The 26790-nt window shown below is 44.7% G+C and overlaps 1 protein-coding gene across 1 annotated transcript in view; it reads left to right on the forward strand.

Annotated features, from left to right (window-relative positions):
* whrna (whirlin a) overlaps positions 1-26790 on the forward strand; it is a 205482-nt gene that overhangs the window by 52810 nt on the left and 125882 nt on the right. The window lies entirely within an intron of this gene.

The raw sequence follows: 26790 nt of genomic DNA on the forward strand, positions 1-26790 counted from the left end.
AATGACCGGAACTCTTGACATTTGCTGCAGTAAAAATAAATAAGAGTAATGGTGTCACAAGTGACATCCAGTATTCAAGGACTTCTGTTGATAGGTCTTTATATTTTGTGTAAGATTTCTTTATTTCTCCCTTTTCAGGCTGTAGTGCTTAAAAAAGCCTTATCAGTAGGGTAGGCATTGTGTTTTGCTCAGTTTTGTCTCACTGCTTGTCCGACATCCAAGATTAGATGAGCAGAAATTTCCTCTAACTAAATATTTGGAAGGCTGAAGCCATTGTCTTTGGTTTCCAGCACAAACTCCATTCCCTATCCAGCCCTGATAACGGTCTTAAGCTGAGCAAGAACGTTCGTAGCCTTGGCATTGTGTTCGTCCCTGATATGAATTTTCAGTTCCATATCCACACCATTACCAAGACTGCTTACTTCCACCTCTATAACATAGATCATCTCCGACACTGCCTGAGCTCATCTGCTGCTGATATCCTCATCCATGCCTTTGTTATCGCTAGGATTGACTATTCCAATGCTCTCCTGATTGGCTTCCCAGCTTTCACCATACATAAACCTGTGGTCATCCGAAGCTCTGCTGTCCTTAACTGGCTCCAAATCTCATTCACCCATTACCCCTGTGCTTGAGGACCGTTGTTGGGTCCCTGTTCGACAATGCCTCATATGTAAGATCCTCATCCTTGTTTACAAATCCCTCCATGGCTTCACCCCTCCTTATTTCTGTAACTTCCTCCAGCCCTACAAACCTTCGAGCTCTCTGCGCTCCTCCAATTCAGGGCATTTTAACCATTCCACCATTGACAGCCCTGCTTTTAGCTGTTTTGTCCCTGAGCTCTGGAATTCCCCCTCTAAACCTCTCTGTCTCTCTACCTCTCTTTCCTCCTTTTAAGATGCTTTTTAGAGCCTAACTCTTTGACCAAGCTTTTGTTCCTCTATCCTGATTTCTTCCGTGGCTCGGTGTCAAAAATATCAAAGTTTTTATTGAAATTGCTCTTGTTAAGCAGCTTTGGATGTTTACTACGTTAAATATGCTATATAAATGTAAATTGTTTTTACGTGACTGCTTACGGTCAGGAATGCTGGAGATAGCAATGCGTGGGTTTCCTGCAGGCTGGACAGTGTAGCATTATGCTCAGTACTCAAATATGCTTCCTGCTGTCAAGGCATTAACAATATATCTTTAGTGAAATTTAGTGTGGATTTTGAAAATGATAGTTCCTCTGACATTGGCAGGACTGGATAAAATAACGTTGAGAAAATCTATTGATTGGCTGTAAAGCGCTTTGGGACAATCTTTGGGAAAGGTACTATATATATGCAAATCTTTTTTCTTTTTATTATGCTAACAGTTTGCAGTGAAGTCTCAAGGTTGATATAATTACCAAATGAATAACCTCAGTTATAATGTTTTAATCTCCATTACAGTGTTGTATTATTTTTTAAAGGTGTTTTTCATCCTAATTTCAATGAAGAGAGTGATAGTTTGGTGAGTTCATTTCAGACTCCTTTAAGCTAATTTTAGCCCCCAAAACAGGTGGTTAGGTCGGGTGGGAAGTTAAAATTAAATGTTTTTAAAACCTTAAACCCCAATCGCTCAGTCTGTCCGCCAATTCCCAATCTCCTCAGGCTGTCCCCCCAACCCCCACTCTCTCCGGGCCCTCCCATGATCCTCTCCTGGTATCTCCAGTCGTCCCTATTGATACTCCAACCCCTGATCTCTCCAAACTCCTCTATCAACCTTCCCCACCGACCACTGATCTCTCCCTTCCTCCTCTCTGCTACCCGACTGCAATACATACAACAGGAGCTGAGGGGAATCCCTTCTTCCATGTTTCCCAACCCCAAAACTGTCATCCCGCTCCCTCCCTAATTCACCATATAAATAGCAAGGCCATTATTTCTGTCCCTGCAGAATAAAAGAGGGTATTATTGGAAGTTTCATTAGAAAGCAGCACATTTGATGCAGCAGCATTCTGAGAGGACTGGTTGCCTGCACAAATTCCAGTCAAACTCCCTTGATACAACTGTAGAGTATTCATTGGAGATACTTGACTCTCTCTGCACTGTAGCGTGTTCTCCAACTCACGTGCACTGCAGATCAAGAGATATGTGTGGAAGAGAACTTACAGACTGTGCTATTTGGAGCAACTAACACTACATAGTTACATAACATGCATAGGAGAGTATAGCAAGGCTATTAAGGCCACTAATTTATAGAAGATTGGATGCAAGTGCAAATCCAATCCCCAAAGCACCAGTAAAAATCTCTAAATCTCATACAATAAGATTTTGAATTTGACTTTATTTCATTACTGTAGTGGCCTTGGCTATATTCTATGCAAGCTTTGTTCTTCTCTATAATACTCAGTGAAATAAATATAGATTAATACATTATTGGATTGCATTACAAGTCCACAGCATATTAAGATGTGTTTACATTACCATAAACCATGACAGTGAAGCTTGAGCAATTTATTAGTTATGTCAACCTCAAGATTTATTGCAGCTGTGAAAAACAGTCCAGGCTATATTATTGTTCATAATAGATGCAAACTTGAGAATTTGAAAAAATCAGTATTTCCATTGCAAAGATATTGTAATCATAGTTGGAGTTTAAAGGCATCTATCAGTCAGCCAAAGTGATGATTGAGGCAAAGTAAGTGAAGGCATCACAGAACAACAACTACTACTCGGGATTGACTCTGCATTACAACAACAACTTGCATTTATATAAGACCTTTATTGTAGTAAAAGGTCCTCCGGCACGTGACGGAAGTGTAATCAGACACAAATTGACACAAAACCACATAAGGAAATGTTAGGTCGGATGACCAAAAGCTTGGTCAAGGAGGTAGGTTTTAAGGATGGTCTGAAAGGAGGAGAGGGAGATAGATGGAGGGTTTCAGGACGGGAATTCTCGAGTTAAGTGTCTAGACAGCTGAAGGCCGAGCTTCTAATCGTGGGGCAAAGGAAATCAGGAGATGCACAAGAGGCCAGTATTGGAGGAATGCCGAGCTCTTGGAGGGCTTGAGGAGGTTACAAAGTTAGGGAGGGCGTGAGGCAGAAGAATTTGAACACAAAGGTGAGAATTTTAAAGCCATGTATTTGTTATGTGTAAATTTTCAACTTGAAGTATAATGTTGTTAAACAGAATAGAATGTGCAAAATGCAGAGTAGCTGCGCGCTTAGTAAAATGGCAAATGTCCCCTTTGCTCAGACCAACATTATGAATAAACGGTGACATTGTATTTAATCCTCATCACTCAGAGTAGGCAGGGGGGCAGAGAGATCCTTCAATTTAAATATTACTGGTAGTTGCATGTGCCACTATGGACACATCACTAGCATTTACCAGAAGAAGGGCACAGGAAATGTGGTGCTGGAAAGCTGTTTTTATATTGTTCATTCTTGGGATGTGGACATCACTGGCAAGGCCAGCATTTATTGCCCATCCCTAGTTGCCCTAAGCAAATAGTTTTCGGCCTTCTTTCTGACGTGTTGCCAGGAGCTTTGATACAACTGAGTGGCTTGTCAGGCAACTTCAGGGGCAGTTGAGCGTTAACCGTGTTGATTTGAACTCCATTCTCTGAATTATTTAGTTAAGACACGGGATTACTAGTTCAGGTCCTTAACAACTACACTACTGTACTGTTATTTGTGACAATGCCAGCTACAATGGCCCAGGAGAGGCCTAGAGGCTCCTCCTACTAGCCCCGGACTGAAACGAATATCAAAATGAACAGGGATCATACCCTAGTCCTGGGACTCATTCATCAGATTGACATGCTCAGAACTTCTGGCAGGTACCCAAATTGGGGTGGAGAAAACATTAATGTAAATGACTGTATTCAAGATAGATGAATGGTCCTCCCCAAACAAGGCCCTGTGGAAATAAGGAGAGCCCCTTGGGCCTCAACATAACAGGGCCTAACATAACATAACATAAGGGCGGCGCAGTGGTTAGCACCGCAGCCTCACAGCTCCAGGGACCCGGGTTCGATTCCAGGTACTGCCTGTGTGGAGTTTGCAAGTTCTCCCTGTGTCTGCGTGGGTTTTCTCCGGGTGCTCCGGTTTCCTCCCACAAGCCAAAAGACTTGCAGGTTGATAGGTAAATTGGCCATTATAAATTGTCACTTATGTAGGTAGTTGGAAGGGAAATGTAGGGACAGGTGGGGATGTTTGGTAGCAAAACGGGATTAGTGCAGGATTAGTATAAATGGGTGGTTGATGTTCGGCACAGACTCGGTGGGCCGAAGGGCCTGTTTCAGTGCTGTATCTCTAATCTAAATCTAAAAGGGCCCCAGCCTATTTTTTAGGCCTTCTGCTCAACTCGTGGTGGGACTGTGTCAGAAGGCTTGTGAAAATTTCAGACCTTCGTTCCATTCATTTCATTAAAAGAATTTGATAAGATGAGAAAGGATAATTCATCATATTGCTCTAGTTATTATCAAAGGTCATAATAGATTTGCTGTAATGTAGCCAAGGTGCATCCTTGTAGTTGCACAATTGGTATGAAACCAATAACTGTGTATTTGGCTGTGAAGTGCAGCCAGGAAGGCCCCTGTTATATTGGTTGGGTTACATGCTGTTCACCAACAGAATTCTGTGTGTACGACCTTAAAGGATGTGTCTAGACCTCTGTTCCTATCCAGTAAATTGTTAATGTTTTGAAAGGATGAGCATCCACTTGATAAAAGCTCTCGTAAAGTGCAGCACTTGTGTGCTTTTTAAAAACCTGGCTTGGCACCAAAATTGAGTTATAACCCACAGTGTGTCAGGCCCAAGTGGTGTGAGATGGCCTCCCTAGCAGTCTCACATTGTTACAATCCACAGTCTGATTGAGACCCAATTTCTGAGGTGTCTGCCATGTCAATATGCTTGGTGATGCAAAAGAGGTGCCATGACTGCACTCTGTACTAATGGAGGTCGATTTGTTTTAGTCAAAAAAATCAAAATTTTAACATCAGTAAATTTATTCCACATATTTAGAAGGAAAACTAATCCCTTTTAATTTTAAAATTTGGCCATTGTTTTTTCATTCTACACTTTTCTCCTAATTCTGTGCCATCAGCACGAGTTAAATAACTTGCTTGATGTCCATTTCTGTCAGCTTTTTGAAGAGGTGGATCATTTCTCCCTTCAATCTTCATCAGAATAAAACATGAGGTGCCTTTCACAAGTGAATATACTGCAGACCCTCTCACTGAGGATATACATATCCCTATGGATACCTGTTCTCCAGTTCAATACCTTAAAAGCTTTATTAGAATTTCTTAATCTTTTTAAAAATGAACCTGGCATAAATTGTCTGCCCAAATGTTTCTAAGTTAGTGCCCATTGAGATTTGAATAATAATTCCTTGTGCATGTTTACAGTTTGATATTTAATTACAGTTTACCCTTTAAAAATGAACATTCCTGTTTCAGTGAGGCTTCCCTGAGTATTTGCTTTGAAATTCTCATCACATTTCAACTGCATACAGTCCTTTGATTTGCAAATGTTATTCCTTCATTTAGAGTTGTTGATTTTATTAGCTTGGTGTTCTTTCATTCCTATTAAGGTTTTCAAACTACGTGTCAAATTGCATTATGAGATGGTAGCACAGAATGAAACCAATAATAGAGATTAGCATGTTCTCATATAAACCACTCTATCAGCCTACTAGCACTGGCACAGAAATTCTTCAGGGTTAAGGACTAATGCAGTGAATTCAATTATGTGGCTACATATACTACTCGGCAATAGGGTAGTAAAACACTTCATTATGGCTCTGCAGAAGACCAATTGGCCTGTGCAGTGTTCAGTTTTTTAGGCGCCAACCAGCCTATGAAGCTCCCAGACGGGCAGTAAGTGTGTGTACATTTCCAGCCCAAAGTGCGCCCCCACCCGCCATGTTAGATAAGGTAAATGTGTTGGCAGCAGTTGTGTATGTCGAGAATATTTAAAGGCAAGAATAACTTGTTCAAAATAGGATCCAGTGCATCTTTCAGGCCACATTCTCTCTCTTTGAACACCCTCGTGCTTCACTTGCCACTTGTTGAACTCAGAACACAACGTGGCGCTAACTGGCAGGAAAGCCCTCCCAGCATTAAAGGGATCATGCAATGTTTATAAGGTAGCTGTTGGTTCATGATTTCAGGCTGCTGCTTGCCTCCTGGGCCTCTTTTTGGTGTGCTTTATCACTGTGGAAAGTTCGCTTTGTCTACACAGAAAACTTTGCTGGTCTTGCATTATTCTGGTTATTTGCCTCTAAAGTAGTTAGGCTGGAGATATGGGTGGTCTCATGGGGCTGTCTTTGGGACTGGAGGCCAAAGGTGAATACCAAGGAAGACCCCACAGACCAGAAGCAGCTGTTGAGAGAGGACAATAGGCACCTCTTCCCTGGATCCAGGGCCACTCACCTGAGAGGGCTCCAGAGCATTCTTATAATTCTGCTAGAGAACAGAGTCTAGGAGAGATGTGGTGCTCGAGAAGCAGTGCTCTCCAAAGCCAAGATGCCAGCTTTCTGTGCTTCCATGGCAGCAGTCTACATGGCCATGGAAGTTGTCAGAACTGTCGATAGAGGTTCCACCATCGTGGCTGCACTTGTCATGATGGAGTTGACCAACTGGCCCATGTTGGAAAGAATGATCTCTTTTTTTTTTTATTCTTTCATTGGATGTGGGTGTTGCGGGCAGGCCAGCATTTGTTGCCCATCCCTAGTTGCCCTTGAACTGAGTGGCTTGCTAGGCCATTTCAGAGGGCAGTTAAGATTCAACTACATTGCTGTGGATCTGGAGTCACATGTAGGCCAGATCGGGGAACTTATAAGAAACAGGAGTAAGGATGGAAGATTTCCTTCCCTAAAATACATTAGTGAGCTGGATGGGTTTTTAATACAATCGACTATAGTTTTGTGGCACCATTACTGAGACTGGATTTCAATTCCAGTTTTTTTTATTAGTTAATTACATTTATTAATTAATTGAATTTAAATTCCACCAGCTGCCATGGTGGGATTTGAACCCACGTCCCAGAGAATTAGCCTGGGTCTCTGGATTAATCCAGTGACATTACGATTAAGCCACCATTTCCCCATCTCTGTGCTTTATGTGAAGCCTTGAGAAAAATTGGAATTGAATTCCTCCATTTTCTGTGACTTTGTGAACAAGCTCTCTGACAGATTACCCAATATTGTGCCTATTACTTCCTGGTTGATGCTGTTACGACTGAGGCTCTCTCACACTCTCTCTCACACTCTCTCTCACACTCTCTCTCACACTCTCTCTCACACTCTCTCTCACACTCTCTCTCACACTCTCTCTCACACTCTCTCTCACACTCTCTCTCACACTCTCTCTCACACTCTCTCTCACACTCTCTCTCACACTCACTCACGAAAAAAATAAAGAAATTCTCTCTGCAGAGGTCTTTTACAAAAAAAGGACTAAAAAGGAATACTTTGGCCAAATACTTGATAATTCTTGAAGATAAAAGAGAAGATATTGAAGAATATCAGTTGTCCCTTTTGGTCTGGCGTCTGGGTATACAAAGACAGGTCACTGGGATCTTTTCAGAAGCAGTTTGTTTTGGAGATGCAGAAAAATAGTCTGGTAGGCTTTCCAGGAGAAATGTGGCATCAGGAGTTTCAGTTTTTAGAAAGAGGAACTGACACACTGGATTTCTCGGGCTCTTTTAGAGATGTGCAGGAAAGATGAGCTGGGGGTTTCTTTTCAGCAGACTACTAAACCAACTGGTTTTCAGCACTGTCCACATCCCAACTGAACCAAAACAATATCTCAGAAGTGAAACCACCTCCTGACCCTCATAAATCTTGACATATCACTTCTCTGTAAACATCTCCCCCAAGTCACCAAAGTTTCTGTTGTTTATTGAGCTTAAGGTTTGTGATATCCAGTAAAGGTTGTTTTCAAACAAGACCTCTGTGTCCTTTCAGTGAACTTTGTTAAAAAAACAAAGTCCAGCATCTATGAAATATTCAGTCTTCCAAAATGAATCCATTCCCACACTTGAAATATGAGTCCTCAAAAAATATTTAACCAAAAATGGAAGCACTTTCATAACAATACCCATTCGCTTCCTTCAGCAACCTGGGCCCTCAAAGTCTGCATCTGAGCGTTCTGCAGCAGAACGACCTCACCTTCCATTGTGCTGGCATCTGTGGCATCCTACCCACACCCCCACCTTCCCCCCCCCCCCCAACTCTAGCTCCTGTGAACTTGTACCTGCTGAGTCACCATGTGAAAATACTTCCTCTATCCTGGAAACTAAAGTCTGCATGGTGTCAATACTTGAGCTGGTGCAAGAGGCAGATCAAGTGCCAGTGCATCTTCCAGAAGGCTGGACTCCTCTTCCTCAACTGGATGAGGGGCTTCCACATTCTCAGCGGCTGAAATGACAGAGAAGTACGAAGGTTAGCTTGTGATGTGAAGGGGGAGCAAAGAGAAAGAAGTGGACATTGGAAGCATCTACAGCTTGTCATAGAGATTGTGTGGTGAGATAGAAGTCAGAGACAAATAGGATTAGATTTGAAGGATCCCTGCATGATATCTCTTCCAGCGTTGTCTTTCCACAGCCTCAACTCTACGCCTGCACATCATGGCTAGCATGCCCTCTTCAAGGGGGGAGGGGCTCTGCAGGCAGGCTTTTCTTCCTCTGGTGCCAGCCTGTTGCCTGGTGGTGTGTACAGCCTTTTCCTGCAAGAAAGAAGGGAGCCTGTTCATGAGAGACTGGTAAGGTGTTTGGAGAATGTGGCTGTCATGGCAGAATAGCTGATAGTCTGTGTGTGAGATGTGACTTTTAGGCAAGTGAAGGCTGTAATAGTGGTGAGTGTTATCAGAAGGAGATGTAGTGGTGCAGTCATTACTATGGTCGAAGGGAGGAGAGTCTTGAGAGTTGTTGGTATTGTTAATGAGATTGTAAGTGGTTGAGCTGTGAGCAGAATGCATGAAAGCAGTCTTCTCATCTTACCATTGGTATCCTGGGTGCATTGTTCCTGACATATTGACAAGCTCACCAACTTCTTCCCACTGTCTGGAAAGAAGATGCCTGGAGGACATCCTACCCTCATCTCCTGCACCTGGGCCTCCGGGCAACATCGGACGATCTTGGTGCTCATTTAGCTCCTTCAACCATTTTTACAACACGAGCATCCTTGATGTCGGCCGCCAGACTACCCTATAAGAGGTGCTGGCTGACTTTAAGTGGCACCCTAGATGCCCGATATTGGCACCCCTAGCGGGAGTAATCTCTGGATAACTCCCAGTACCACGCGCAAGTGAGTATAGAAATAGAGGATAGTGAGAATTAATGCATTGCTGGAAAGAAGTTGCAGGAGGGAGGGCTTTAGATTCCTGGGACACTGGGACCAGTGCTGGAGAAAGTGGGACCTGTACAGGCCATACTGGTTGCACCTGAACAGAGCTGGGACAAATTTCCTTGCAGGGTGATTTGTTAGTGCTATTGGGGAAGGTTTAAACTAACTTGGTAACGGTTTGGGAACCAGGAGAAAATGTCAGAGAAATATCAAGGTGCACAGAATACTGACAGAGATAGATAGCACTAGAGTATAGTGAGTTATTAGGTGGGGTAAGAATAAAAGAGAAAGTAATAATGTGCATGTATGTGAATGCACGGAGTGGTGTTAATAAGATTCATGAGTTACAGGCGCAGATTGCCATGTGGAAATAAATTGTTGTGGCTATAACAGAGACCTGGCTCAAAGAAGGGCAAGACTGGGTATTGAATATTCCTGGATACAAGGTGTTCAGGAAAGATAGGAAAGGGAGAAAAGGGGGAGGGGTGGCAGTATTGATTAAGGAGAGCATTGCAGTGCTGGAGAAAAAGGATGTCCCAGAGGGGTCGAGGACAGAATCAATTTGGTCAAAGCTAAGGAACATAAAAGGTGCAGTTACATTGCTCGGTGTCGTCTATGGGCCACCAGCTAGTGGGAAGGATGTAGAAGAACAAATTTGCAAGGAAATTACAGAGAGGTGCAAAATTATAGGGTCATTATAATGGGGGACTTTAATTATCCAAGCATAGACTGGGATAATAGTAATGTAAAGGGCAGTGAGGGGCAAGAGTTCCTTGAGTGTGTTCAGGAAAATTTTCTAAAGCAATATGTTTCTAGTCCAATGAGAGATCAGACACTTCTAGACCTGGTTCTTGGGAATGAGGTGGGCCAAGTGAATCAAGTGTCAGTAGGAGAACATTTAGGCTGACTGTGGAAAAGGACAAAGAACAATCCGGAGTAACAAAAATTAACTGGGGGAAAGCCAATGAGCTAAGAACAGATCTTGGACGAATAAATTGGAGTCAAAGGTTGGCAGGAAAAATGGTAGCTGAAAAATGGGCTACCTTCAAAGAAGAGATAGTTTGGGCACAGTTGAGGTATGTTCTCTCGAAGGGGAAAGGTAGGGGAAATAAATCCAGAGCTCCCTGGATGACAAAAGAGATAGAGATTAAGTTAAAGAAGAAAAAGTGTGCTTATGGCAGATGCCAGGTAGAGAATACTATTGAGAACCAGGCTGAATATAGAAGGATCAGGGGGAAGTGAGAAAGCAAATAAGAGAAACAGAGAGAGAGTATGAAAAGAGACATAAAAGGGAATCCAAAAGTTTTCTATAGACATATAAATAGTAAAAGGGTGGTAAAAGGAGGAGTGGGGCCGACTAGGTATCAACAAGGGGATTTGCGCATGGAGGTAGAGGGCATAGCTGAGGTATTAAATGAATACTTTGCATCAGTCTTTACCACCAAGGAAGAAGATGCAAGGGAATTCAGACACTAGAAGGGTTTAAAATTGATAAGGAGGAGGTGTTGGATAAGCTGTCTGTACTTAAAGTAGTTAAGCACCAGAACCTGATAGGATACATCCAAGGATACTGAGGGAAGTGAGGGTGGAAATTGTGGAGGCATTGGCCAGAAATTTTCAGTCTTCCTTAGACTTGGGGGTGGTTCCAGAGGACTGGAGAATTGCAAATGTTACATCCTTGTTCAAAAAAGGGTGTAAAGATAAGCCCAGCAACTATAGGCCAGTCAGTTTAACTTCAGTAGTGGGGAAACCTCTAGAAAGATTAATTCGGGAGAAAATTGTCGCATGGACAAATGCGGGTTAATTCAAGAAAGCCAGTATGAATTTCTTAAAGGAAAATCATGTTTAACTAACTTGCTGGAGTTTTTGAAGAAGTAACCAAGAGGGTTGATGAGGGTAATGCTGTTTGATGTGGTACACATGGACTTTCAAAAGGTGTTTGATACAGTGCCACAACAGACTTGTGAGCAAAGTTATAGCTCATGGAATAAATGGGACAGTAGCAGCATAGATATGGAATTGGCTGAGTGACAGAAAACAAAGAGTAGTTGTTAATGGATTTTTTCGGGCTTGAGGAAGGTTTGTAATGGAGTTCCCCGGGGGTCAGTGTTGGGACCCTTGCTTTTCCTGATATATATTAATGACTAGACCTTGGTGTACAGGGCACAATTTCAAAGTTTGCGGATGATACGAAACTTGGAAGCATTGTGAACTATGAGGAAGCTGGTGTGGAACTGCAAAAGGATACAGACCAGGTGGAATGGGCAGACAGGTGGTAGATGAGGTTCAATGCAGAGAAATGTGAAGTGATTGCATTTTGGGTAGGAAGAACATGGAGAGACAATATAAAATAAAGGGTACAATTCTAAGTGGGGTGCAGGAGCAGAGGGACCTGAGTGTCTATGTTGCATAAATCATTGAAGATGGCAGGACAGGTTGAGAGAGCAGTTAATAAAGCATTTAGTATCCTGGGCTTATTCATAGGGGCATAGCGGGCAAGAGCAAGAAGGTTATGTTGAACTTGTAAAGACACTAGTTCGGCCTTAGTTGGTGTATTGCATCCAATTCTGGGTGCCGCACTTTAGGAAGGATGTAAAGGCGTCAGAGAGGATGCAGAAAAGATTTATGAGAATGATTCCAGGGATTAGGAACTTAAGTTGTGAAGATAGATTGGAGAAGTTGGGACTGTTTTCCTTGGAAAAGAGGAGGCTGAGAGGTGATTTGATAAAGGTATTCAAAATCATGAGGGGTCTGGACAGAGTATATCGGGAGGAACTGTTCCCACTCGTTTAAATCTGTGCCCTCTCGTTCTTGATACTTTAAGTAATTGTTTAAAAAAAAGCAACATGAGGAGAAACTTTTTCATGCAGTGAGTGGTTAAAGTCTGGAATGTGCTGCCTGACAATGTGGTGGAGGCGGATTCAATTGAAGCATTCAAAAGGGAATTCGACTATTATATGAAAAGGAAGAATGTGCAGGGTTATTAGGAGAAGGCAGGGGAATGGAACTGAGTGAATTACTCATTCGGAGAGCCAGTGCAGACACAATGGGCTGAATGGCCTCCTCCTGTGCTGTAACAATTCTATGATTTTGTGGTGTGCAGCCAATGAGTAGCATGGGTAATGCTGGCTGCATGCATGTGCCATGATAATCCACAGGCAGCATGAATATTGTGTGCTGCCTAAGTCAACACTAATGGGGCGTACAGTGTGCATTCTGCCCCATACATGTCCTGACCCCTGTGCACCCATTTTTGAGCACAATTGTATTTCTAGGCCAGTAACTCTTACTGGCCAAGAGAGTGTGGGGAAAATGGCACACTGACCTGGAACACAAAAGTCCGAGTGTTTCAAGCCTGCGTCCTCAGTACCTTGCTTTACGGCAGCGAGGCCTGGAAAACGTATGTCAGCCAAGAGCGACATCTCAATTCATTCCATCTTCGCTGCCTCCGGAGAATCCTTAGCATCAGGTGGCAGGACCGTATCTCCAACGCAGAAGTCCTCGAGGCGGCCAACATCCCCAGCATATATACCCTACTGAGCCAGCGGCGCTTGAGATGGCTTGGCTATGTGAGCCACATGAAAGATGGCAGGATCCCCAAGGACACATTGTACAGCGAGCTCGTCACTGGTATCAGACCCACCGGCCATCCATGTCTCCACTTTAAAGACGTCTGCAAACGCGACATGAAGTCTTGTGACATTGACCACAAGTTGTGGGAGTCAGTTGCCAGTGATCACCAGAGCTGGCAGACAGCCATAAAGGCGGGGCTAAAGAGAGGCGAGTCGAAGAGACTTAGCTATTGGCAGGAAAAAGACAGAAGCGCAAGGAGAGTGCCAACCGTGGAACAGCCCTGACAACCAATTTTATCTGCAGTGCCTGTGGAAGAGTCTGTAACTCTAGAATTGGCCTTTATAGCCACTCCAGGCGCTGCTTCACAAACCACTGACCACCTCCAGGCACTTACCCATTGTCTCTCAAGACAAGGAGGCCAAAGAAAGAAACTCACAAGATAGCCCTGATTGAAGTGAAATGCTTAGATGTTTACCAATCAATAATATTTGGATGCCATTTTAATATTTTGTTATTTGGCCAGGATGGAATTATACAATAAAAAATTATCCACTCCTTGACACATATCCCATCCTTTATATCCATCAAGCCAAAAAGCAGCAATTTAGTGGACAGTTCAGTAGCGCTCTCTCAAATTCTATTATTGAAACCATACAATGCAGCTGTTGTGCTTTGTACAATGTTGTTGGGCTCATAGTCTACTCTCAGGATCCTTTGTGTCAAGAAATGTAAAGACGAGTGCAGCAGTGGACTGTTTACATTGTCACACTGTTGTCCTGAACACTATTTTGGCAGTGGTTGCTCTACTGCTCCACCTGTCTCAACGCTCGTCTCGCTCAGGCTCACTGCTGGTTGTGTGCACAACTCGTAGCTGCTTGGAGTCACACTGTGCTTCAGTCCTGCTTTCCCGCCCCCCCCCCCCCCACCTCATGTCCATGAACGCCAGTACCAATGTGCACTGCCAGCTCCCTGAGAGAGGGATGGTCTGGTTGCAGAGTGGTGGCATGACATTCCCATGTTAAAGTTTTGAACTGCTCAGTGAATGCTCTGCTTAACTGTCAATTGTCAACTTCTGTGAGCTCATTGAAAGCAAATTGAATTGTCGTCTTATTTTGAAAAGTACCTTAGAAAACACAAAATGGAGGTCTAACCAAATGTTGACTTCTGTGATCCTTGGAAGTCATTGTCAGTAGACAAAAGAAAGACTTGCATTTCTATAGCACCTTTCATGACCTCAGCAAGTCCCACAGCACTTTATGGGCAATGAAGTGTTTCTGAAGAATTGTCATATTTGTACTGTAACTTATAGCTGATAATGGAGGTCATCACAGTCAAGCCTCTGCTGGCTTCAGTCAAAGCCTACACAGGCAGCAAAGGAGTGGGAACACTGAATGGATATCCTTCCTTAAATTAGGCACTCCCTGCTGAGATCAGTTTTTTCACAAAAAGCACAGGCTGGGAATCAACCTGGGAGCTTCTTAGTGTATATAGTTGAGTTGTATTATCACGGGAGCTTAGAAACCATTTCCAAAGTGAACAATGGGACATTAAAACATAATCTGCCAAATTAAATTGAGAATTGCACTGATGGCACTTGCAGGACAGTGAGAAATAATTCTTCGTCAAGAAATGGTTCCTTTATTCAAAAGGTAATCAGTCACAGGATGAAATGTAGTGTCATAGAGAAAGAAAAATGAAGATTCTTAATTTTGTATTATCTTCATCAAAGAAAATGGAATATAAGAAAAATGGAATCCTTTTTTAATTAAGCTGATTATAAAAAAGTGAATGATCACCTTAATCCAAATCAGGATGTGGGCCAATACAGGCATAAACCTGAATCTTATCTCTGCTTGGCACTGTGTGTTGGGACACTTAGACACTGCTCATTGAGCCATCTCATTGATGTTTTAGCATCTTGAGAGAAATGACATTTCTCAGCACACTCACTCATGATTGAAGCAGTGGGACAAAAATAATTCTTAAAACAAGAATCAATGTCTTCCACAAACAAAATATATTCAGAGGCTTCAACTTCAATTATCAAGTATTTGACCAGAGGTTTAGGAAAAACAACATCTGCCTTGTGTAAAAACTCCAAATGCTATCTCGATTTGTTTTCCTTTACCTTTATAAGCCTGCAGTGGTGATTCAAATATCAACAAAATATTTACCTTGTGAGGTTTGATAGCTGCTGGGCACAGCAGATGATGTTTTATGCAATGCAGTGAAGTTCTTTGGAGAATACTTTTTATTTTGCTCCATTTACTGGAATCTAGTTCACCCCATCAATCCCCAGCTACTGCCCACCTAGCTGCCATTCACCATTCTGCAAGAAGAATCACAAATTGTTCACTAACATGAGGAAAAAGAAATTTTAAAAAGCCAAGTTATTTCCTCATTACAGTTTGCATCCTTGCAGCTACAGTTGCATGGGAGACCATAAAGGTTTTCACCCAGTAGTAGGAACTGGAGATTTCACCTTCATATTTATAAAGTAACTTACAAGCAATAGTATAATCTTTCTGAGGAGGGAGACACAGAAGCATAGATGTAAGGTATTGTTAGCTTGTATTGCTGCTATTGGTTACTAATCATTCTCTATTCTATATACTTAGCTGTGTTTGGAGTTTTTTCTGGGAGAAGTTGAGGACCCATCTCTAACTCTCTCTCAATTCCTCCACTGCCTCTATGCTATCAAATTGCTTGTCCGACTTCCAGACTTGGATGAGCTGTAATTTCCTCCAACTAAGCCGTGAGAAGTTGTCATCTTTAGCTCCACCACAAGCTCAGTACTTTTGCCACTGACTCAAGCTTTTGGTTTCCTCTGAATCCCTCTTTTGGCTCAGCATCCGTTTACATGCCAAAGACTTGCAGGTTGATAGGTAAATTGGCCATTATAAATTGCCCCTAGTATAGGTAGGTGGTAGGGAAATATAGGGACAGGTGGGGATGTGGTAGGAATATGGAATTAGTGTAGGATTAGTATAAATGGGTGGTTGATGGTCGGCAGAGACTCGGTGGGCCAAAGGGCCTGTTTCAGTGCTGTATCTCTAAAACTAAAAAAATTAAAACTACTGTGTGCTTCGATGAAGCACCTTGGGATGACATTCTTGTATTGAAGATATATCAATGCAAGTTGTTGCCAGCTGGTGTTATACTCACTTGAAAAGCTTATGAAACAATATGAATCCCTCAATGAAATTACAGCAGTGTAATCCTGTATGGGTATCTGCTACTCTCTGCTTCTGTCTTAATGTAGAAAACTACCAACAAGTTGTTTACTAGCTACTAAGCAAAAGTTCATTCAGAGACCTAAGACACATTTGCCTGATTACATATTAACCTTATCCCTTATACACTAAAAACAGTGGATTTCCACGAACCAGTCCTTTTGCTGCACGATGAATATTTAAATAAAATAGATGTGCTTTGAGCATATTTCTTTCCAAATGTCCTTTCCAGCATGGAGGAATGGAAAATCAGGGACATTCACCTCATCCTCTGGGCATTTCAATTTAAAACAAAATGAACGTCCCAAGTGTTCCGTAGAAGCACTCATTATGTGCTATACTTACACTGACAAAACTGTAGTCAAATCTTAAAGGCAACATAAAGCTCGCAGCTATCAAAAAAATGTGAATAGAAAATAACAATGAAGTACAAATATTTTTTTCAATGGCATGAACATATTAAATACTATGGAGCAAAAGCCAGAATTTGTGTGACTCCAAAACATAATAGCCTGGTGTATCCACTCAGTTGCATTGTCTTTTTCAGCACAATTCGCCCAACCTTGGTCAAACCAATGCAATAGGTTACAAAATTTCAAGCACAAATTACGTAGAGCTCAAGTCGAGATTCTGCAATCTTTTGTACTAGTTTAAAAAGATATCGTGCTAGAAACTGTCCCTGCCCATAAAACAGGCCACGCCCCCAGATCAAATTGATCTCCATTACGAATTTCTGTCAATGGTGCCTGTTAGTAAGTCTTCCAGGAGGCTCCAGAATTAAGCTGTTTGGGCGCCAGGACACTAAAAGGCACTTTTTAAAAAGCTTTTGAGTGTATATTTTTTAAATTTACTGAGAACCAGACCAATGTAACTAGAAGACTGCTCTCTATAATTTTTTTAAAGCTATTTTCAGTTTCAATAGTGGGTGGGGGGTTGAAGCTTGGATTGTGGGAGCTGAAGATCGGATCACTGCGGCGGGGTGGGGAGTTATGAAGATTGGATTGCAGGGGTTGAAGATCAGAGCATGGAGTGGAGGAAGGTGGGGTGGGGGGGGGGGGGGTGAGGGGTGGGAGGTGAAGATTTGATTGAGAGGCTGAAGATCGAATTGTGGGAGGGGCTGCAGATTGGATCATGGGGCTGGTCATAGGGATGGAGACAGATCATGGCAGGTGAGCTTGAGCAATCTAAAAGAGGTACTCCTGCTCCTTCTGGTGCACAAGCAGTGCTGGAGAAGCACTTTACTGCTTAATCCAACAGTTCTCACCTCATAGAGAGATACAGCACTGAAACAGGCCCTTCGACCCACCGAGTCTGTGCCAACCATCAATCACCCATTTATACTAATCCTACATTAATCCCATATTCCCTACTGCATCCCCTCCTGCATTAATCCCATATTCCCTACCACTTACCTACACTAGGGGCAATTTACAATGGCCAATTTACCTATCAACCTGCAAGTCTTTGGCAGTGGGAGAAAACCAGAGCACCTGGTGGAAACCCACGCGGTCACAGGGAGAACTTGCAAACTCTACACAGGCAGTACTCAGAACTGAACCCAGGTCGCTGGAGCTGTGAGGCTGCGGTGCTAACTACTGCGCCACTGTGCCGCCCTTTCAGTTATCAGGTTTCCCAAAGGAAAGCTGGCCCATGGCCATTAAATACACATGCTGCTAAAATCTGAGGCACACGTTTAAATATTATTATTTCTGACCCTCTTCTTGAGAGCAGACTACTTGCTCCAACCTACCCCGGGCAAACCACAAGTAGGTGTGTTAATAGCAGGCTGGAGTCAGGTTTCCCATTTTCAAGAATTTCACCCACCCCATCTGCCTATGCTGAAGATGGTTAATACTTTCCCCATCAGGCACAAATGCATGGTGGGGCTGATGCTATTTTGTTGCGAAACCGATTTGAAGGGTCAAGATCTGTAGGGCAGGACATCACCAAGGTTGAAATGAACTAAAGAGAGGCAAATTAAATCAGGAGGTTGTGATCAGCTGATGCCAAGCTCAGTTTTTAAAAGTCTTCAGATTGTTGGTGGAAGATTGAGATTGATATCAAATGCCACAGTTTTGTGACCCCTAGAATAAAAACTGGAATGGGTCACAAAATGCAAAGTTTCAGTGCAACATGAGTTTCAGAGAAACAAGAATAAAAGGTTCAGAGGAGCACTGGCTATTGTAAAATACATAACAGAGAGTGAGAGAGAGAATTATGATGCGAACAGGTTAAGGCTAATGGTGATAGAGGGATTGCCTAAATGATCAGGCAGAAATATTGGCAGAGCCGCTTCAATTACTAGAGCAGTCTTTGAGTTTCGGATAGACTTAGACTTCATAAAGACTTGGAGAGTTGTTCAGGAGAGACGATGTGTTCAGGATGACCAAGCACAATGAGCTTGTTGGAAACCGCTTTCTTGACGCAGAAACCATCATGAATATACAAACAGGAGTATGCTATTCAGCCCTTTGAGCTTTTCCACTGTCTCATTTGACTTCAGAAGAGAGTTGAGGCTAGGAATGTGAATAGATAAAGCTGAATTAAGGGTGCAGCCATGAAAGACTATATTGCAGTAGCTGTTGGCTGGATTTACAAAGTACTTGAGTAAACCGTAGCTTTGGGGAATTTCCCCATCAAGAGGCATGGAAGTGATTTTACTAAGGGTGGATGGAAGTGAGGGTTAATAAAGAAAGGATTTGATGTTTTCACAAGGAAGGAAAAGATTGGAGAAGTGTCTTAGGATATTAGTTGGTAGATTGTAATAGATCATTTGAAAACCAACTGTCTGCTCTGTCATTTCTAAGTCTGTTATGAAGACCCCCACCTGCCAAGAATGAGGCATATTAATTTGAACAATTTTAAACTGTTGCTGGAGTGAAGAGATGACTTGTTTAAAGAGATCAGCAGTGGCTGGAAAAACATTTGCATACGAAGACAGTGCTTGGAGAGACAAGAATTTCTCACTGATTCAATTAAGGGATTATTGGGCTGGGCAAGGGCAATGCTGATCCATATCTTGTCTGAGTAAGAGACAGCACTACACCGCGCGCCCCCCGCCCCCCCCCCCACCCCCACTACCGAGAGATTTGGAATCACAAACGCAGGTGTTTGTTCAAAAAGCAAGTCACATGACTAACCTGCTTGTCCCGGTCTGGTTTTGAACTGCTCACAGGATAGCTTGGGTCAGACTGCAGATTGTAACTGAACTTGGAAGAAGAGAGCCTCTCTCGCTCACTGATTTCCAGATCCCACTGAAGACACTTAAACCTTAAGAGAGAAGACTCCAACATCAAAACAAGTTTGAAAGCATCCACCAGGCCCTAACGAAACAGTCCCTACATCGAACTCAAAGGACAGTAAACAAACCCAGCTATTGTTTCAAACTTTTCCCCTTTTATTCTTTCTACTTTTCTGTCTCTATCTGCGTATGTTTATCATGGCAATCCATGGCCATCTGCTCCCATTCCTAATGTTTTCTCCCCCAATCTACCCTCTTAAACTGTTTAAACTCCCCTGGCTCTTTAAATCAGTTCATTTTAGCCCTAACTAAAAGCTAACAGTTAGTTTCGTGTATTTTACCTGGGCCCACTGCCCTCCCCCAGCCACACCTGCTCTTTGTTTTCTCAATGAAATTGATCCGGACGAAACTGACGAGCACAGCTGCCGATACTTTAATCTCCGATCCTGCTGTCTTCACCGCCCAGAGTGTCTGTGGCCACGGTGTGCGGTAAGTCCACTGCGGCGAAGAAGGAGCAGCGGGACCCTAGAGAAGTCTTGAGAAAAGGTGCCCCGATCACCCAAAAAATCCACGAACGGCCCACCCGGCCGCAACTTCAAAGCACCTGCGGGAGATGGCTCGGAGAGCATCTGCAGTGCACTGTCTGCAATGCTGCATGCCTTTATTTAAACCACTGCAAAAAAAAAAACCCCATCGCGAATGTAATCACCTCTGTAAGTCTGCCAAAAGATGCTTCACCTCCCGAAGGACGTGGATGAGCTTTCCGGACGTTGATGGTGGGCACTGAGGAAATGGCTTATTACCTGCACCCGCTTTCCCCCCCACTCCCTTTCCCCCCTTCCACTCGCACCATCTTCCCCCCCCCCCCAGTACCCACTTCCCCTGCTCCCCCTCGCACCCCCCTCCCTCTACCCCTCCCCCTTGCATCCTCTCCTCCCACCGGCACCATCCCACACCTGTGTAGGGGCCCCAACAACCCCACTGCCTTGTGGGCGTCTCGGGAGAGACCAAGGCTAAGGGAGTAAACCCGAACAGATAATCCGGAGCGGAACCCCGTAGGCGGTCATGTGTCACCTTTGGCATGTTTCCGGCAGTTCCTGCAGCCATACTGGTGCCAAACGTCATGCCCTGCACTCCTTTGGACCCCACCAGAAAGGCCGAGAGGGGGGTTTTGACGACTGGGCAACTCTCAACCTCCATAAACTTGCCCAGGCATGCGCCATTGGAGAGGTCACTCCATAGTTGCCTCACAGCGACTGAAACAACACGGAAGGCAGCAGTTACGGGCTATAAGTCCAGATAAATTGGCGTAGAAACTGGGCGCCACGGGTTGCCTTTGTCGGTGGGAGAGGTCATCGCACCTCACTGGACAGCTACCGCCCGCCTCAAACCGGGCAGCCCCCGGTCAATAAGGTTCTGTCCCGCCACAGTCTACCTGCTTCAATGGGTGCTTGGAGCTCAGGGTCATTGCCCGAAAGGTGGACTGATACACCGCACCAAACAACACGAAAAAAGGAAAGAAGGTACCAGCCCTTCGCTTTGCAAGCTGGAACGTCAGAACTGTGTGTCCTGGCCTGTCGGAAGACCTTACACAAATCAACGATTCTTGGAAGACCGCCATCATTAACAATGAGCTCAGTAGACTCAATGTAGACATTGCAGCACTTCAGGAGACTCGCCTCCCCGCGAGTGGATCTCTAGCAGAGCAAGACTACACCTTCTTCTGGCAGGGCAGGGATCCTGAAGAACCAAGACAGCATGGAGTGGGCTTCGCCATCAGAAACTCCTTGCTCAGCATGATAGAGCCTCCCTCAAATGGCTCGGAACGCATACTGTCCATCCGACTGCTCACCACCTCTGGTCCAGTACACCTACTCAGCATCTATGCTCCAACACTCAGCTCCCCACCTGAAGCGAAAGACCAGTTCTACGAGCAACTCCATAACATCATTAGCAGCATCCCCAACACCGAACACCTATTCCTGCTGGGGGACTTTAATGCCAGGGTTGGGGCCGACCATGACTCATGGCCCTCCTGCCTTGGGCGCTATGGCGTTGGAAGGATGAATGAGAACGGGCAGAGACTGCTTGAGTTGTGTACCTATCATAACCTCTGCATCACCAACTCGTTCTTTCACACTAAACCCTGTCACCAGGTTTCATGGAGGCACCCAAGATCGCGTCGTTGGCACCAGCTAGACCTCATTGTCACAAGGTGAGCCGCCTTAAACAGTGTTCAAATCACACGCAGCTTCCACAGTGCGGACTGCGACACCGACCACTCCCTGGTGTGCAGCAAGGTTAGACTCAGACCAAAGAAGTTGCATCATTCCAAGCAGAAGGGCCACCCGCACATCAACACGAGCAGAATTTCTCACCCACAGCTGTTACAAAAATTTCTAAATTCACTTGTAACAGCCCTTCAAAACACTCCCACAGGGGATGCTGAGACCAAGTGGGCCCACATCAGAGACGCCATCTATGAGTCAGCTTTGACCACCTACGGCAAAAGTGCGAAGAGAAATGCAGACTGGTTTCAATCTCATAATGAAGAGCTGGAACCTGTCATAGCCGCTAAGCGCATTGCACTGTTGAACTACAAGAAAGCCCCCAGCGATTTAACATCCGCAGCACTTAAAGCAGCCAGAAGCAATGCACAAAGAACAGCCAGGCGCTGCGCAAACGACTACTGGCAACACCTATGCAGTCATATTCAGCTGGCCTCAGACACCGGAAACATCAGAGGAATGTATGATGGCATGAAGAGAGCTCTTGGGCCAACCATCAAGAAAATCGCCCCCCTCAAATCTAAATCAGGGGACATAATCACTGACCAACACAAACAAATGGACCGCTGGGTTGAGCACTACCTAGAACTGTACTCCAGGGAGAATGCTGTCACTGAGACTGCCCTCAATGCAGCCCAGCCTCTACCAGTCATGGATGAGCTGGACATACAGCCAACCAAATCGGAACTCAGTGATGCCATTGATTCTCTGGCCAGCGGAAAAGCCCCTGGGAAGGACAGCATTACCCCTGAAATAATCAAGAGTGCCAAGCCTGCTATACTCTCAGCACTACATTAACTGCTATGCCTGTGCTGGGACGAGGGAGCAGTACCTCAGGACATGCGCAATGCCAATATCATCACCCTCTATAAAAACAAAGGTGACCGCGGTGACTGCAACAACTACCGTGGAATCTCCCTGCTCAGCATAGTGGGGAAAGTCTTTGCTCGAGTCACGCTGAACAGGCTCCAGAAGCTGGCCGAGCGCGTCTACTCTGAGGCACAGTGTGGCTTTCGTGCAGAGAGATCGACCGTTGACATGCTGTCCTCCCTTCGTCAGATACAGGAGAAATGCCGTGAACAACAGATGCCCCTCTACATTGCTTTCATTGATCTCACCAAAGCCTTTGACCTCTTCAGCAGACGTGGTCTCTTCAGACTACTAGAAAAGATCGGATGCCCACCAAAGCTACTGAGTATCATCACCTCATTCCATGACAATATGAAAGGCATAAGTCAACATAGTGGCTCCTCATCAGAGCCCTTTCCTATCCTGAGTGGCGTGAAACAGGGCTGTGTTCTCGCACCCACACTTTTTGGGATTTTCTTCTCCCTGCTGCTTTCACATGCGTTCAAGTCCTCTGAAGAAGGAATTTTGCTCCACACAAGATCAGGGGGCAGGTTGTTCAACCTTGCCCGTCTAAGAGCGAAGTCCAAAGTACGGAAAGCCCTCATCAGGGAACTCCCCTTTGCTGACGATGCTGCTTTAACATCTCACACTGAAGAGTGCCTGCAGAGTCTCATTGACAGGTTTGCGGCCGCCTGCAATGAATTTGGCCTAACTATCAGCCTCAAGAAAACGAACGTCATGGGGCAGGACGTCAGAAATGCTCCATCCATCAATATTGGCGACCACGCTCTGGAAGTGGTTCAAGAGTTCACCTACCTAGGCTCAACTATCACCAGTAACATGTCTCTAGATGCAGAAATCAACAAGCGCATGGGTAAGGCTTCCACTGCTATGTCCAGACTGGCCAAGAGAGTGTGGGAAAATGGCGCACTGACACGGAACACAAAAGTCCGAGTGTCTCAGGCCTGTGTCCTCAGTACCTTGCTGTATGGGAGCGAGGCCTGGACAACGTATGCCAGCCAAGAGCGACGTCTCAATTCATTCCATCTTCGCTGCCTCCGGAGAATACTTGGCATCAGGTGGCAGGACCGTATCTCCAACACAGAAGTCCTCGAGGCGGCCAACATCCCCAGCTTGTGCACACTACTGAGTCAGCAGCGCTTGAGATGGCTTGGCCATGTGAGCCGCATGGAAGATGGCAGGATCCCCAAAGACACATTGTACAGCGAGCTCGCCACTGGTATCAGACCCACCGGCCGTCCACGTCTCCTCTTTAAAGACGTCTGCAAACGCGACATGAAATCCTGTGACATTGATCACAAGTCGTGGGTGTCAGTTGCCAGCGTTCGCCAGAGCTGGCGGGCAGCCATAAAGACGGGGCTAAAATGTGGCGAGTCGAAGAGACTTGGTAGTTGGCAGGAAAAAAGACAGAGGCGCAAGGGGAGAGCCAACTGTGCAACAGCCCCGACAAACTAATTTCTCTGCAGCACCTGTGGAAGAGCCTGTCACTCTAGAATTGGCCTTTATAGCCACTCCAGGCGCTGCTTCACAAACCACTGACCACCTCCAGGCGCGTATCCATTGTCTCCCGAGATAAGGAGGCCCAAAAGAATTATCGTGTATGCATGGTACTGTGGTCACGTCACATGTTCGTAGTTATTAACCAATTTAGAGTTTAAGATTAATAAAATTCCACCTTTCCTGTTAAATCTAAGAAAACCTGTCTGATTTATTTGCCTTACAATTGGAAAGCCGTGAACAAGGATTCACAGAGGGGGAGATAAAAACATGGTGTTTTTAAAATTAAATCCTGTTACGGTTAAACCAGGCAACGGCTGAGAGGGAAATCCTAGACTCCTTTCTCACCTGGTCATATCAGAAATTTGGGGGTTAACGTCCTGGATTTGACCCACAGACAAATGAGAAATTGGAAGTGGGAAGCTAAATTGATCCCAATCAAACAGAGAAAAGACTTCAATACAGGTTTTCTTGTGGTTGTGTGTGCTAAAATACTAACATGTCTGTGACTGAAGTCAGTAGCTCCCCAAGCCAGGGTGAAGTAACTTGGGATCCATTAAAAGCACTGTCTATGGAGGAGTTGAGAAAAATGGCTGAGCAGTGTGGGATCACTGTCCGTGCCAAGACTAAAAAGTCTGAACTCCAAAGGCGAGTGGCCAACCAATTTTCCCTTTAATCTGAAGAAGCAGAAACAGGGTTAGAAGTAGACTCCGACACGGTATTGCTAGCAAAGATACAATTGGAAGAAGAAATTTGAATTAGAAGACCATAGAAGGGAACGAGAGAGACAGGAAAGAGAGAGAAAGAAGGAATGTGAAGAAAAAGAGAGAGGAGAAAGAGAGGAGATAAAGAGAACGGAAGAGCCTTCCAGAAGGAATGCGGAGCGAGCTGAGGCGACTTGAGTTAACTGGGGGGCGACAGAGTAACTCCAGTGAAAGCATGACCAATATGGAGGAGCGCAATTCAGGGCTAGGGACAGAGTTGTTAAAACTTTCCTAATTAATCCCAAAATTCAATGAGGGGGATGTGGAAGCCTTTTTTGTGTCTTTTGGAAAAACTGCCAAGGCAGTTAAAGTGGCCACCTGAGCCATGGACTCCCCTGCTCCACAGCAAGCTAACCGGAATAGCCCATGAGGTTTATTTCATGTTGCCAGATGAGTGCTCATCCAATTATGAACTGATGAAAAATGCTATCCTCGGGGCATATGAGTTAGTATCAGAAGCCGATCACCAAAAGTTTAGAACCCTCGAGAAGCAAAACTGATCAAACTTACCCGGAGTTTGAGACGAATAAGCAGCTGGCTTTTCACCAGTGGCTGAGGGCTCTTAAAGGCTCAGCTACGAAAATCTGAGGTAATTTTGTTAGAGGAATTTAAAAACTCTCTCCCACTCTCCATAAAGACACAAAAGTTTACAGAGCCCGGCAAGCCGCAGTGCTAGTTGATGAGTTTGCTATAACTTATCAGTCGGTTTCCCAGGGAAACCTTTCCTAATCACCCTCACAAATTTGAAAAGGATAAAGGGTGGGAGGTTGATAGAAATCCAAGCAGTTCTGGGAGAGAAAGAAAAGCAGGCGATACAGAGGGCCCTCCAGCCAAAAAGCAAGGTGTTGTATGTAGAAATGAGACCCGGAGACCTGTGATCATAAGAACTAGGAGCAGGAGTAGGCCGTCCGGCCCCTCGAGCCTGCTCCGCCATTCAATAAGTGTGTGCTTCCATTGTAATAAAGCAGGGCATCCAAGAGCTGACTGCTGGAAACTAAAGGGAAAACCTGTAGGGTTAATCAGGACACACACGCTCAGTGAAGGAGATGGGACCCTGATGGAAAGCACAGCAGAACAAGTTGTGGTTTTAACTGCAGTAAAAGTCAGACCCAGGAAGCTTATGGCTGTAGGTGCAGGAAAATTTAATAGGATTCCTGCAGGTTATTAGTGTTTTGTGTCTGAAGAGAGTGTAACTCCATACTCCTTGAGTGGGGCAAGCAAGCCCCTAGTAATCTTCAAGGACACAGGGGCCACTAGATCCCTTTTACTGGGAAAAGGCCTGACCTTATGCTTATATATTACACTGGGTGCACCTGGAGTGCGACCTAGTTTCGGGACCGGTGACCATAGGGATTGTCCCTAGTTTGCCTGTGGACAGGGTAGACCTGCTCCTAGGTAATCTGGCAGGGACGAAGGTGGTAGCTCCCCCAGTAGTGAAAGAGAGACCGCAGGAGGAACTCCACAAAGATGTGGTGGAGTACTGTAGGAGATGCCACATATGTCAGGTTGAGGGGAAACACCAACTTACAGTGAAATCTGCACCCCTAAGTCCTGAATCAGTGTTTGGAGGACCCTCCAGCAGAGGGCTGATGAACTGTAAGGGACTGCTGCTGAGAACAAAAGGGGATAGGCAGGCATAAGGCTGGCAAAAGTTTAGAAAGGAACGGGGAAAAAGAGACCAAGAGGCCAGGTTAATGAAAGTCTGGATGAAAACCCCTACTGTCTGGTCAGTCAACTCCGAAATGTTTGAAAAGTTAGAACCCACATCCTCCTATGTAAATGCAGACACTAGAAGCACCCCACCAGAGTTGCTCAGCATTTACAGGAACCTGCAGAGACAAGGGAAGTCCTCAAGAGGGCAGAGAAACTGAAAGGGTGATGCTTCATCTAATCGAAGTGTCGCAGGGGAGTGCAGTAGGATCTAGGCAAACACCTGCAAGCAGGAGTGTCCCAGAGGACAAAGGGAAGGATTCTTTGCTAATTTTCCCAACAGTTAGGAG

This window comes from Heterodontus francisci, chromosome 32 (assembly GCF_036365525.1).
Source record: "Heterodontus francisci isolate sHetFra1 chromosome 32, sHetFra1.hap1, whole genome shotgun sequence".
Lineage (NCBI taxonomy): Eukaryota > Metazoa > Chordata > Chondrichthyes > Heterodontiformes > Heterodontidae > Heterodontus > Heterodontus francisci.